A 14,406-nucleotide genomic window follows, 5' to 3' on the forward strand; every position below is an offset into this window, starting at 1 on the left:
TGGGGCCTCAGAGATAAAAGCCTGGGCCCAGGCAGTGTTGGTCAGTGCTGCTCAGCAGGCAGCACTGGACTGGATTAAAGCTGATACAAGGTGTGAAAGGAGAAGGGGTGGCAGTGGGCATGCACTTACTGCTGCTGCTGCCAGTGTTTGCACGGCAGGAGGGCATTTGGGCGTTGCCAGGAAGGCGTTTTTATGTCGATTCCTCCTCTTTCAGCACTGCATTGTGGTGCAAGCAAAAGAAGCAAATCCTGTCTTGCTTCCTCTCCGGCCTTTATTCACCTCCCGCTTAGTAGCTGTGAGTGTGTGTGAGCCTGCAGGGCCCCATGGAATTGCCTAGGAGTAGGCTGAATCGCTGCAAGGGGTGAACAGCAGTATTGGGTAGGCTCGGTCAACGCGCGGCCCGTTCGGGTTATCGCTTCTCGGCCTTTTGGCTGCGACCAAGTGTATTCGTACAGGAGGTTTCAGTCAGAAGGTGCCTGGGGTACCCGGCTACTTGGCCTGGGGGGATCGTCACTGGTTTATCGCCTTGACTTCACCCCCCTGCAGCTATTGGGTAGTCGGACTAGTCCTCAGGCAACGGGAAGGGATCGCTAGGCGGACAGCTTGCGCTGGACGGCCTAGAAGGGCGGAAAAACTTGTTGGGACAAGCAGGAATGCCGTTCACCTATGGGTTTGTAACTGGGGAGACCCAGTTACGCCAAACCATCCGGATCGAGGTCGGAGAGGAACATCGCCAGCGGAAAAACCTGAAATTCATAGTAGGGGAAATCCTGCTTGGCTCCTTCGGCCTCAGACGGGAAAATATCCTGTGTCTGAATGACCAGGAAGGCCGCGGTCGGTATACCATCTCCTTCTGCACCGCGGCCTGCTGCGATACGATCTGTGCAGCCCTGTCTGGTTCCGACCAGACAGATGAGCGCCTAGATGGGCTTCATTTCTCTCTCCTCTACGGAGAAGAGTCTATTCCACTGGTCGTGGTAATGCATAGCCCCTTTGTCCCCGCCAAGGACATTGACACATTCCTAGGGCGCTATTGCAAGGAAATTCACTTCTCGCATGAAGTAAAAAATGCTGAGGGATTTTGGAACGGAAAGAGAAAGTACTTTGTCAAGTTCTTTCAAGACCCCAATGGCATACGTGGCTTTGTGCACCCTCCAGCGAATTTTGCCATTGGGAAGAACCGGGGATACCTGTTTTACCCCCAGATGCCCCGGTTTTGCTGGAACTGCCAAAAATATGGGCACACAAAAGAGTCATGCAGTGAAAACCGTGTTGTTCGCTGTAACAAATGTGGAGGCCTGGGGCACGTGGCCGCCAAGTGCAGTTCCAGAGCAACATGTAACCTGTGCGGGGAGGCAGGTCACATGTATAAAGACTGTCCTAAAAGAACGCAGTCATTGAGGGGTGGGCCTAGGCCTGGTCCATCCCGTCCAGGGCCAGGGCAGCAGTCCACAACAGGTGCGGACTCTGCTGGTAATGCCCCGGAAACGGCACCCGCCGAAGGGCCAGGACCAAGACCCTCCAAGTCACGAGTGGAGGGTGGTCCTGGGGATTCCAAAGGGCCGGAGCAGGGCTGTTCTGGTTCTGCGATGAAGGCCCCGAGCTCCATACCTGAGTCGGTTGGTAGGAAATCTCGCCGGTCCTCGGTGCCGTCAAAGGAGGACTGGGCAGAGGTGGTGGCTGGTGATGATCCAATTAAGGGATCTAGAAGGAGGGGCTCCACGCTGGACCTCCCTGCCACCAGCTGCCTCCGACCGACTGAGAAGCCCGAGTCTGACCCTCTTATTACGCCAACAGGGGGTCGGGCATTGACGGCTTCAGGTGCAGTAGGCAAGATGACGAGAGAGAAGGAGGGGACCTCACAGGCTCCTGAGCGCCCTGAGCAGATGAGTGACCCGGAGATACCTGCAGCCGTACCGGAGGTAGCAGCGGCCGGAGTTCGCGATGGTGATGACAACAGCCAGGAGTCGGAGGTGACATCCAGTGACGGGGAGGAGGAATCAAGGATGGACCTGACGAGTACGGGGAAAAGGCTAAGAGAAGAAGATGTGCCCACCATAAAGAGGAAGACAATATGCCGCAGCTCGGATGAGAGTGAGTTCAGGGGAAGAGTCGGGTCGATTCATATATCTGGCTCTGACCCTGGGAAAATCCTGGAGTTTGCGTCCCCTGATACAGGGGAGTCTGGCTCCCAATTTATATCGGAGTCGGATTCCTCGGAGGTGGACACTGACGCCTAACAATAACTATGCCTTGTATTCCTCTGAAAGTTGCCTCGCTAAATGTGAGGTCCCTAAAGAGCCCTGTTCGCAGGGCTGCTTTATTCTCTTTTCTACAGACTATGGACTTTGATTTTTGCCTACTGCAGGAGTGTGGAATCCCTAACAGCATGGACTATATGGACTTGAAAAAAGACTGGAAGCTGGGCCCTTCGGTGTGGTCGGGTGCTAATGACTGTCGTTCTTCAGGTGTGGGATTGCTCTGCCGTGGCCATTCTATTTCGATACAAACCGTCACTGAGATTATGCCTGGCAGAGCTATTTTAACCCACCTGCACATTAATGGACTTTTAATACGTATTTTAAATGTCTATGCCCCTCCTGATAAACAGGAGCGGGCAGAGCTTTTTAATATTTTACCACTGTTTTGTGTTGGGTCTACCCCCCTGCTGGTAGGAGGTGATTTTAACTGCACAAGAGAAGGAGAAGGCCGGCAGGGTGGGGATGCAAATAGAAAAGACCGCACTACCTACCTGCTCAAAAATTTTATTGAAGATTTTAAATTGCGCGATTGCTGGAGGGAACTCTTGCCAGGAGACGCAGGTGCCACATGGTCTAATGGAAGAGTGAGCTCCAGAATCGATTTTATTTTTGCTTCCCATGATTTTATCTCTCAAAAATGTATGATTTTAACAAATATATTTTCAGACCATAAGCTCCTTAGTGTGTCCCTGGAGCTGGAGGGAGAGCAAAAAGTGAGTAAGGGCCTCTGGAGGTTAAACACCACGCTCCTAGAGGACCCTGAAAACAAAAGTGAGTTTGTGCGGACCTACCAGTGCTGGCAATCACAGAAAAAGCCCCACGAGACCATGCTGCACTGGTGGGAGGGCATTAAACCCAGAATTAAATTATTTTTTATCCGAGCAGGTAGGAAGAAAGCTAGAGAAAAGAAACAGTGGTTTTATGTTCTTAATAAGCGTTTGCATGTGCTTTTTAAACTAAAGGATGTTGGGTTTGAGGTGGATTCGGATATTTTAAATTTAAAAGCTGAAATAAAAAAATGTTTAGATGATAAAGGCAAACAAATCATTTTTAACTCCCATGTAAAACACCTTGAAGAAGATGAGAAGTGCTCCCGATTCTTTTTTAAAAAGGTAAATGGTAGGCGAGATGCTATTTTGAACCTAGAAGGGGAGACTTCTATGGGAGGAATGTTGAATGCAGCTTTTAACTTTTACCAACTCCTTTTTAGTAAAAAAGCTATTGATAAATCCTTTTTAAATCATGCTCTTAACTCCCTTGATTTTAAGTTAGATATTTTAGACCAGGAGGTTTTATCCCGAGATCTTAATTTAGAGGAACTTTTATCTGTTTTTAAAAGTTTTTCAGCGGGAAAGGCCCCTGGGGAGGATGGGTTGCCTATTGAATTTTATCTAACTTTTTGGGATGTTTTAAAAGAGGATATGATTTTACTGTACAAAGAGGTTTTTATCACTGAAGAGCTGCCCCCTTCCTGGAGAAGGGGGATCGTGTCTTTAATTTTTAAAAAAGGTGAAAAGGACCAACTGAAAAATTGGCGTCCCATTACACTTTTAAATGTAGACTACAAGATTTTAGCCAAATTGATAGCGGTCCATTTTAAACCTTTTATCAGTAAGCTAATCCACCCAAACCAGGTCTGTGGGGTACCTGGTAGATCTATCACTGAGTCCCTTAATATTTTAAGAGATGTTATTTGGTATTTTAAAGATCGAGGCCAAAATCTTGCTATTTTATCACTAGACTTTGAAAAGGCCTTTGATAGAGTGTCCCATGAGTTCCTTTTTATGGTTCTTAAAAAGATGGCGGTGCCTGATTTTATGATAAGTCGTGTTATGCTTTTATATCGGTCCTGTTTTAGTGAAATTTCTGTAAATGGATTTTTAACTAAAGGTGTTCCTCTTTTATCTGGAGTCAAGCAAGGGTGCCCATTGTCTCCCCTACTATTTATATGCGCAATGGAGCCCCTGTTAGCTATGCTCAGAAGTGACAAAGTAGTCAGAGGCGCCCCGATACCTGGTGGGAGGGGTAACCAAATAAAGGTATTGGGCTACATGGATGACGTAACAATTTTATGCCCTGATTCAACATCCATGAGGAGGGCGCTGAGGAACACCACCTTTTTCTGCGAGGCTTCTGGTTTTAAACTAAACATTGATAAATGTGATTGTTTTAATATAGGAGGCTGGGATTCCTCCCTGACCCCAGGAGTCAGAATGCAGAAGGACCAGATTAAAATTTTAGGCATTGTTTTTAATCAGGCGAACAATGGGACCTCTAACTGGGACTCAGTGATAGCAAAAATAGAGAAGAAGGTTTTAATGTGGAATCTTAGGAGCCTCACGATGGAGGGGAAAATTTTAATTATAAAAATGGTTTTAATCCCAATAATGCTTTATGTTGCCATGGTTTTCCCTCCGTCCATTTTATATATTAAAAAGCTAACACGCATTTGTTTTATGTTTCTGTGGGGCTCCAAGATGGAAAAATTAAAACGTGATTTTATGTATAAATGTAAGGACAATGGCGGGAGAGATGTTCCTAACCTTTTTACATTTTTTTATATCAAATATTTCTGCTTCTGTTTTAAAATGTTTAAATCTGATGGCATTTTTAGCTGCTTTTTAAAATATGCAGCGGGCATGGTTTTTAAGCGTTGGTCTCGTATCTCCCTAAATTCTCCTGTGCTTCTGTGTCCCCCAAAACACTATGTGGTGCTGGAGAAGACTGTCAGGCTCCTGAGCCTCCATGAGTTGGAGCCTGATATATTGGGGGACCAGAGGAAGGTGTCAGTGGCGTGTAGACACAGAGAAGAAATGGTGGCAGTTTCCAATCTCTCACAGGCAAGGTCCAAGCAAGTGTGGCGGAATGTTTTTGGGAAATACCTTGCAAATGTGCATAAGGACCTTGCCTGGGCGATCGTGCACCAGTGCCTCCCTACACGTGAGTTCCAACACAGGCGAGGACTGGTGGCGAGAGCCAAGTGCCCGAGAGATATGTGCAGAAATGATGAGACGGTAATGCACTTATTCTGGAACTGCCACTATGCACAGGAGATTTGGAGGAAGGCTGGCCTTTTATTAAAATGGATTTGCGGTCTTAACGATTTTAAATACGAGTACGTTTTTTATGGCCTTTTTACCTGCCCATCATTCAGACAGCAGATGATCTGCTGGATGATTATTAATTGTTTTAAAAATGCCATCTGGAAGGTTAGGAACATTCTTCTTTTTAAACGTGATTTTATTGATATTAAAGATTGTGTTAAAATCGCGTTGAGTGAATTATATGTATATTATCTAAGAGACAAAAAACATCTCGGAGCAAAAGAGGCGGCATCCATGTGGTGTCTGTCTCTATGGAACACAATTATTATGTAAATTATCCATGTATTTATAATTGTGATTTTATTGCTTGTTTTATGATGTTTTATCCTGCCATTGTCATACTTTTAAAGAAACCTTCTTCTCGTTGAAAATATATTGCCTTTATCGTTTTAATGAAATGTATTAAAAATAAACATTTTTAGTACCGAATTTTATGCTATAAAAAGGTTTTTTAATGAAATGTATTAAAAACGTTTTATTACTAATCTTATTGGACAATTGAATGTATAAACAAATTTATTATTACGGAATTTTATTTAACAGCATTTTATTACTGAATTTTATTTTGTAAAAATTGCATTCTATGTATGTGAATATTTGTCAATAAAATTTTGTTGAAACCTTATCTGTTCTTATCAGTTTAATATCTGATACGTCCCCTATCTGGGGACCATATATTAAATGGATTTTTAGAACAGGGAGATGGAAATAGAGCTTGCTCTGTCCACTCCACGCATTGACCTGGTATTGCAGTATTTCCAGGACCGGTGCACCCTTTCCTTATGTGTTTACTAAAATCAGATTCCAAAAGTGCTTTTTGTGTTTGCCATTGTTTTTGTCTTTCGGATGGGATCTCCCCTTTTAATCCCATTATTTCAACACTTGTTGGACAATGCATTTGTACAGTCATGTGTGATAATGAGCTAATTTATTAAATGCAATTAATTAATACATTGCCACCTCTTGTTTTGTGTCGTCTGTGTTTCTGTGTTTCCGGCATTTCACATTGGAACAGCTCATTCACCTTCCTTGTCTTCTCTCCGCCCTCCCTCCTAGGTAGGTTAAAGAGCTGCACCTGAGCCAGCCACTGATTGATGCAGCACCATAGTCAAATAGTGGAGTGGAGTAGGGGAACAGAAAACAGCCATTAATGCAGCCAGCCCGCCCGCCCGCCCGTCACAATGGACCTACCTGTGTACACTAGATGGATGTGATGGAATGTACTGTGGTCCCTACATTTCAAGAAGAAGTAAGAATTGCAGTTGCAACAAACCCTTGCTTGCCTACAAAGAGAGCAGCAATTTGGATTTGTTACTATGTTACCTGGAAGAATAACAAACTGTGCAAGGATGGAGGTTGTAGGAGCAAGGAGAACAAGTTGTCTGTAAAGTTGGTGGATGCCTATTTTCCATTTTGCAGTCCCTTGTCTCCCTCTTGTGGCCTCCTGGAGGCAACTAGCTGTGCAAAAAAAAAGACAGCCTGGTGGCCGGCTGTTGCAGTGTTGCCCTCTCAGGCAACACTGAGTGACTGACTGAGCCGCACCGTCTTATATAAAGTTCAGACGGAACTTTGCACGTGTCATAGTGGAGACCTCAGGAGCCAGAGCCAGCTTTCTGACATCATAATGGGGCCTCAGAGATAAAAGCCTGGGCCCAGGCAGTGTTGGTCAGTGCTGCTCAGCAGGCAGCACTGGACTGGATTAAAGCTGATACAAGGTGTGAAAGGAGAAGGGGTGGCAGTGGGCATGCACTTACTGCTGCTGCTGCTGCTGCTGCTGCCAGTGTTTGCACGGCAGGAGGGCATTTGGGCGTTGCCAGGAAGGCGTTTTTATGTCGATTCCTCCTCTTTCAGCACTGCATTGTGGTGCAAGCAAAAGAAGCAAATCCTGTCTTGCTTCCTCTCCGGCCTTTATTCACCTCCCGCTTAGTAGCTGTGAGTGTGTGTGAGCCTGCAGGGCCCCATGGAATTGCCTAGGAGTAGGCTGAATCGCTGCAAGGGGTGAACAGCAGTATTGGGCAGGCTCGGTCAACGCGCGGCACGTTCGGGTTATCGCTTCTCGGCCTTCTGGCTGAGATCAAGTGTAGTTCTGATTACTTGTAGTCAGTGCTGCCTGGTCTTGGTTAGGAGGTGCTCAGGTACCCTCTCTCTCGGCCTCGGGGGATCGTCCAGGTTCGCCTGGACTTCACCCCCGTGCTGCTATTTGGGAGAGAGGCTTAGTCCTGAGCAACGAGTTGCGATCCACATATCCCCCGTGTAGGCTTCGGCCGAAAAGGGGAAAAGCTGCGTAGACGTTACGTCACCAACGGGTGGCGTAACTTTCCTTGAAAACCCCTCACCATGGACGAAAGTCCTGGTGAGATACCGGCGTATGCCCGGATAAAGAATACAATCCGTGTAATTGTATCAGAAGAGAAGGCGACGACCTGCGGCCTGAAGTTCTTGGTGGAGACCGTGCTTGTTGGCATTTTCAACATTCAGAAGCGGGAGATATTGGCGGTACAAGACTATCCTAGGAGAAGAACATACGACATAACTTTTGTACAGAATGGAGTGTTCCAAGATCTGCTGGCGGCATACATGGTAAAAAACGATCCGAGACTGGACGGTATTGAATTTTACGAACATGTGTTGGACATCACTAAGATGATTGTGATAAAAATGTACTGCCCGTTTGCTGATTTAAAAGATGTGATGTCCTTTTTATCCCCCTATTTCAAAAGTGTAAAATGTATTGGCAAAATAATGAACGAAGTTGGAGTTTGGACGTCAAAGTGGAGATTTTTAGTAACTTGTTATAGAGATGCCAATACAGCAGGGGGGATAATGTTGCCGCCAGCACGCTTTAAATTAGGTGATATGGCAGGAGATCTTTTTTATACAGGAATGCCTCCATTCTGTAGAAAATGTCAAAAGTACGGTCACACCAAAGAGTTCTGCGAAAGCACCTGTAGGAACTGTGGCAGCTCTGAGCACGAGGCCAAAACTTGCCCTCTGGGGAAAAGGTGTCGTTTCTGCAGCCGAGTTGGTCATCTATATGCTACTTGTCCCCACAGATCGGAACAACCCGAGGTCCGGCCGAGGCGTCCAGAGCAGCCAGCAGGCCAGATCGCCCCCGCACAAGGAGAGGAACCAGGAGGTGAAGAGGCAGATGACATGGACACCTCCAGCAGACCCCCCCAAACAGGTGACCCAAAGGAGCAAAGGCGGTTTAAGAGAAGAGCCAGTGATCAGCGGACGAAAAAGCCCCCTCAGGAAACGGAGGAGATGGGTAGTTCGGATGAAGCTGATCCGCCTGGGCCGCAGGAGGTGCTGGGTCAGCCTGTACCTGAGGCAGAGGACCCGGGCGGAGCGGCAGCAAGGACTAAAAGGCGTAGGGCGTACTCAGAGGTGGCAGCGGGGGTGCCGATGGGAGTACCTGCTAGAGCGAAAGCAGGGAAACCAGTTGACGCGCCCCCGGAAGCACCAGCTGAAGGTCTCCCCCCTTCTCGCCAGTTGGGGGAGACAAGCATAGCTACCTCTGAGGTGACAGAAGTCCCGGAAACGGCCGCGAGTGCGTTTCCTGCCCCTATCGTAGGGGAGGAGGCTGCCATACAATATGCTCCAGAAACCTTGCCCGTGGAGTCCATCTGGGACCCATTTGCGATAAGTGCCTCAGGTATGGCGGGGGGTCAGCTGTCTGACATGAGTTCCTCTCCAATCTCCTCAAGTTATACAGTCGGTTTGAAGTCGGAGGGCGATGAGAGTTCGAGTGAGGTCTCTGGTAACGCCGAGGACTGCTGAGGCCACCTCGGGTAAGATTACATAAGACTGTCTCTTTTCCCTTTTCCTCATGGCAGAGTTAGGTGGCATTTCCTTAAATGTTAGGAGCGTGCATTCTAAGACGAGAAGAGCTGCCCTGTTTGACTATCTTTCTATTTTTTCCGCCACCGTTTTTTTCCTACAGGAATGCTGTATCCCACATCGCACGAACTACAACAAATATAAGGAAGACTGGAGACTCGGACCTTCAGTGTGGTCCGGGTCTAACGATTCCAGAGCCGCAGGTGTCGCCATTTTATTTAAAGGGAACGTTTTAATTGACAGTTTTAATGAAATTTTACCAGGTAGAATTTTATTGGTCAAAGCTTTTATAGACGGTATTAGATGGCAGTTTTTAAATTTTTATGGGTCCTCGGACAAGAATGAAAGAGCTAGAATGCTAGAGATTTTACCCCTTTTTTTAAACGATTCAGAGCCACTTGTTTTAGCGGGTGATTTTAATTGTATTTTAAAGGGGGAACGCCGGTTCTCTAACTCAGTAAGCAGGAATTATGACAAAACCTCCTCATTATTAAAAGATATAGTTACTGATTTTAAACTTACTGATGTTTTTAAGAAATGTAACAGCAATTTATCTGCAGAGGCCGGCGTCACCTGGAGCAATGTGAACTGTAGCTCCAGGATCGATTTTATATTCTGCTCTTATCAAGTACTGCCTTTTAAATGTGATCTTAATCCCAATGTTTTATCTGATCATAAATTATTGTATTTTAAAGTTAAAAATGATATTGGGAAAAATACTGTCAAAAAAGCCTGGAAAATGAACGTTTCCCTTTTAGATGATCCGCAAATTTTATCTGATTTTATTACCTTTTATAAGGGCTGCAGACGGGTAAGACATCCAAATATGTCCATAGTCTCATGGTGGGAGAAAATAAAAATAAAAATAAGAGACTTTTTCATAAAAATCGGAAGGAGAAAAGCAAAAGAAAAACAGGATTTTTTTGCTAATTTGAATACCCGTCTGCAGACCCAATACAAGTTCAGAGAACAGGGTATGCAGGTGGAGGAGGAGATTATGGAGATTAGGAAGGAGATCTCCCAGTGCCTGGAGCAGAGAGGTAAGGAAATTGTCTTTCGTTCAAAAATGAAACACCTCGAGGAAAATGAGACCTGCTCCAGGTACTTTTTTAAGAAAATTAACGATAAGCATACCCTGTTAGACAATGTTGATGGAGATACAAACACTGACAATATTTTAAAAAAGGTACACAGATTTTATGCGGATCTTTTTAATATAAAGCTTGTTAATGTTGATTTGATGAACGACTCATTGAAGGAGGTTGACGCTGTTTTAAATCCTGTCTCCAAAGATTTTTTATTACAGGATATTACGGAACAGGAGATTTTAGATACCATCAAGAGTTTTAAAACAGGTAAAGTCCCTGGCCCTGATGGTATACCCATAGAGTTTTATGTCACATTTTATGGAGTTTTAAAAGAGGATCTCTATTCCCTTTTTACTCAAGTTTTTAGAACAAAAGCCCTCCCGGGGTCCTGGAAGAAAGGTGAGGTGTCCCTGCTTTATAAAAAGGGGGACAAAACAGATATTAAAAACTGGAGGCCTATCACCTTACTGAACACAGACTACAAAATAATGGCCAAGATTTGCGCGAATAGGCTAAAGGCTGTTATAGAGAAAATCGTCCACTCCAACCAAGTCTGTGGGATACCTGGGAGGAGCATATGGGACAATTTAAACCTTTTAAAAGATGCTATTGGTGATACGAAGGAGAGAAAAGGCAGATTGGCGGTTTTATCCATAGATTTCGAGAAAGCCTTTGATAGAGTATCACATTTTTATCTTTTTAAGGTTTTAGAAAAGATGGGTATACCAGAAGGCTTTTTACAGTCTCTGAAGGCCTTTTATGAAAATTGTACGAGCAAGATTTTAGTAAAGGGTTTTAAGACACAGGATGTCCTTTTAAACTCCGGAGTGAAGCAGGGGTGTCCCTTGTCCCCACTACTTTTTATATGTGCGATCGAGCCTCTACTCTGCAGATTGAGGAATGACAAGCAGATATGTGGAGTCCCCCTGCCGGGCGGGGGGGGACTAGAGGCAAAAGTAGTGGGGTACATGGATGATGTCGCGGTCCTGTGCAGGGACGCCCCGTCACTGCAAAAAGCATTACAACAGATATACCAATTTTGCTGCTCCTCCGGTTTTAAAGTCAATTTTAATAAAAGTAATATTTTAAATATTGGCAATATGATTTTACAGGACATTCCAGTCCCTGTGTCGGAGTCTGTACAGATTTTAGGGGTCTCCTTCAATGAGTCAAACAATGGTTTTATCAGTTGGGACTTGGTGGCACAAAAAGTTAATAAGAAAATTTGTTTATGGAATCTTAGAAAACTGACAATGGAGGGAAAAATTTTAATCACAAAAATGGTGATTTTACCAATTTTATTATATCTAAGTATGGTTTTCCCTCCCCCTGATATTTTATTAAAAAAGATTACCAAGGCATGTTTTACATTTTTATGGAATTCTAGGATGGAGAAGCTCAGGAGAGAAAAAGTGATGTTACCAAAGCTAATGGGTGGTAAAGATTTTCCAAATATAAAAGCATTTCTTTTAATCCATTTTTTTACACTGTGTCTTAATACTGTTTTTAAGGAACACTACTGGTCTTATTTTATCCGTTTTAACACTGGCTATTTTATGAGGAGGTACGGATGGTTCTCTACGGTTTTAAGCTCGCCATATGCTTTTAACCTGCCAGACCAGTATAAGATTTTAGAAAAAATAGTGAACCTTTTTAACCTAAAAGACAAAAGAATAGAAGATGTAAAAAATAGTAAATATGTTTTAAAGGAAATAAAAGAAAATGTTTTAATAGCCCCCATTAGCAATTTTAATGAAAACAAATGCAAAATTATCTGGAGCATGGTTAATGCTAAATTCATTTTTAATTCACAGAAGGATCTGGCCTGGAGCTGCGCCCACGAGTGTCTTCCATGCCGGGCATTCCAGCATCGAAGGGGACTGACCAACTCGGCTGCGTGTCCAAGGGGAGGATGCCGCGATGACGAGACAGTCTTACATCTTTTTTGGCAATGCTATTTTTCACAACTGATATGGACAAAAATCCTCCCCTTGATGAAGAAGATAACCGGAATAAAGAGAATTACAAGTGAAGGCGTTTTTTACGGATGTCTGGAGTGCCCAACAAGGACTCAGAAAATTATGGCATGGAAGATTACTAACTGCGTTAAAGCAGCTCTGTGGGCGGCCAGGAATATTCTTTTATTCAAACATGAAATTTTATCTGTGAATGATATTTTAGGAATTTGTTTTTATGAAATGCACAAGTATTATCTTTTAGACAAAAAATTCTCTCCTGTTTTAAGTAGAAAATGGTTTTTTAGCGAATGGAATTCTATAATATGATGCCACCAAGTGCCCTTTTATAAATTGTATGATTTTAATCTGACAATTTGTATTTATTTTTTAACCATTGTTGTAAAATTTGAATCCCTGTAAAAATGCTGAAAAATGTTAATTTATTGTAAAACCTGAAAAATTTTAAATAAACGGTTACCCCCAAAGTTGGGGTAGTCAACTTAAAAAAAAATCTGTTCTTATCAGTTTAATATCTGATACGTCCCCTATCTGGGGACCATATATTAAATGGATTTTTAGAACAGGGAGATGGAAATAGAGCTTGCTCTGTCCACTCCACGCATTGACCTGGTATTGCAGTATTTCCAGGACCGGTGCACCCTTTCCTTATGTGTTTACTAAAATCAGATTCCAAAAGTGCTTTTTGTGTTTGCCATTGTTTTTGTCTTTCGGATGGGATCTCCCCTTTTAATCCCATTATTTCAACACCTGTTGGACAATGCATTTGTACAGTCATGTGTGATAATGAGCTAATTTATTAAATGCAATTAATTAATACATTGCCACCTCTTGTTTTGTGTCGTCTGTGTTTCTGTGTTTCTGGCATTTCACATTGGAACAGCTCATTCACCTTCCTTGTCTTCTCTCCGCCCTCCCTCCTAGGTAGGTTAAAGAGCTGCACCTGAGCCAGCCACTGATTGATGCAGCACCATAGTCAAATAGTGGAGTGGAGTAGGGGAACAGCAAACAGCCATTAAAGCAGCCAGCCCGCCCGCCCGCCCGTCACAATGGACCTACCTGTGTACACTAGATGGATGTGATGGAATGTACTGTGGTCCCTAAATTTCAAGAAGAAGTAAGAATTGCAGTTGCAACAAACCCTTGCTTGCCTACAAAGAGAGCAGCAATTTGGATTTGTTACAATGTTACCTGGAAGAATAACAAACTGTGCAAGGATGGAGGTTGTAGGAGCAAGGAGAACAAGTTGTCTGTAAAGTTGGTGGATGCCTATTTTCCATTTTGCAGTCCCTTGTCTCCCTCTTGTGGCCTCCTGGAGGCAACTAGCTGTGCAAAAAAAAGACAGCCTGGGGGCCGGCTGTTGCAGTGTTGCCCTCTCAGGCAACACTGAGTGACTGACTGAGCCGCACCGTCTTATATAAAGTTCAGACGGAACTTTGCACGTGTCATAGTGGAGACCTCAGGAGCCAGAGCCAGCTTTCTGACATCATAATGGGGCCTCAGAGATAAAAGCCTGGGCCCAGGCAGTGTTGGTCAGTGCTGCTCAGCAGGCAGCACTGGACTGGATTAAAGCTGATACAAGGTGTGAAAGGAGAAGGGGTGGCAGTGGGCATGCACTTACTGCTGCTGCTGCTGCTGCCAGTGTTTGCACGGCAGGAGGGCATTTGGGTGTTGCCAGGAAGGCGTTTTTATGTCGATTCCTCCTCTTTCAGCACTGCATTGTGGTGCAAGCAAAAGAAGCAAATCCTGTCTTGCTTCCTCTCCGGCCTTTATTCACCTCTCTTGTAGCTGTGAGTGTGTGTGAGCCTGCAGGGCCCCATGGAATTGCCTAGGAGTAGGCTGAATCGCTGCAAGGGGTGAACAGCAGTATTGGGCAGGCTCGGTCAACGCGCGGCCCGTTCGGGTTATCGCTTCTCGGCCTTTTGGCTAAGATCAAGTGTATTTATACAGGAGGTTTTTAGTCAGAAGGTGCTCAGGTACCCTCTCTCTCGGCCTCGGGGGATCGTCCAGGTTCGCCTGGACTTCACCCCCGTGCTGCTATTTGGGAGAGAGGCTTAGTCCTGAGCAACGAGTTGCGATCCCCCCCCCCAGCCCTTTGGTACGTCTCAGGACCCCATAGGGCGCAGCTTTTTGCTGT

General features: G+C 44.7%; 1 non-coding gene and 1 pseudogene across 1 annotated transcript; both read left to right on the plus strand.

The window, feature by feature from the left end:
• The first annotated feature begins 5,958 nt into the window (after positions 1-5,958).
• On the plus strand, positions 5,959-6,143 carry LOC142681880 (U2 spliceosomal RNA). The gene has a single exon (XR_012853718.1). It is a non-coding gene; the product is annotated as a U2 spliceosomal RNA (small nuclear RNA).
• A 6,603-nt stretch (positions 6,144-12,746) lies between these two features.
• On the plus strand, positions 12,747-12,915 carry LOC142681891 (U2 spliceosomal RNA; annotated as a pseudogene).
• The last annotated feature ends 1,491 nt before the right edge of the window (positions 12,916-14,406 follow it).

Source organism: Rhinoderma darwinii (genome assembly GCF_050947455.1).
Source record: "Rhinoderma darwinii isolate aRhiDar2 chromosome 2 unlocalized genomic scaffold, aRhiDar2.hap1 SUPER_2_unloc_60, whole genome shotgun sequence".
In the NCBI taxonomy this organism is placed as follows: domain Eukaryota; kingdom Metazoa; phylum Chordata; class Amphibia; order Anura; family Rhinodermatidae; genus Rhinoderma; species Rhinoderma darwinii.